The following is a 528-nucleotide window of genomic DNA, read 5'->3' on the forward strand; positions in this document are numbered from 1 at the left end:
TTTTCATTCATTTTCATGTTTTTTTTTTCTATTTCGATGAGCTCTGACTGAGTCTCAGTCTTGACAGGAGTAGAGAGACCACTACTGCTTGCGTGAACTGGAAACTGCGTGCGTGGCCTTTTCGATGTGCCCACACGGGGGTTTGTGTTTTGTTTACTAGCAGGTTTGTTAGTGTGTTCGCGTATCCTTAATGCTGTGCAGCTTTTATCCTCCATCCACACACACTTGGGGTGCGACCTTGGCACGTTGGTGTGCGTAGGACCACGTGGCGAGTGTCACGTGACTTGGTTATGGTTCGGTCCGGACTCCCTGGCGCCGAGACCCAAAAAGAAGTAGGGGCTTCTGAAAGTTATTTTAGACTGAGTATTTTTTCTTTCTTTCTTCCCCTCACGTAATCTTGTACTGTCTGTTGTCTTGTGGAGTACATGACCGTCTGATATATGTTCTTGTTATGAACTCGTTGCATAACGAACAAAAACAGATACTGTACCTTATTTATGACGCCCGTTGCACACAGCCGCCTGTGGG

General features: G+C 46.4%; 1 protein-coding gene across 1 annotated transcript in view; it reads left to right on the top strand.

Moving 5' to 3' along the window:
* The window catches only part of LOC119590753 (RNA/RNP complex-1-interacting phosphatase-like), a gene marked incomplete in the record, with an annotated part of 90,071 nt that overhangs the window by 82,280 nt on the left and 7,263 nt on the right, over positions 1–528 (top strand).

Source organism: Penaeus monodon, chromosome 27, assembly GCF_015228065.2.
Source record: "Penaeus monodon isolate SGIC_2016 chromosome 27, NSTDA_Pmon_1, whole genome shotgun sequence".
NCBI lineage: Eukaryota > Metazoa > Arthropoda > Malacostraca > Decapoda > Penaeidae > Penaeus > Penaeus monodon.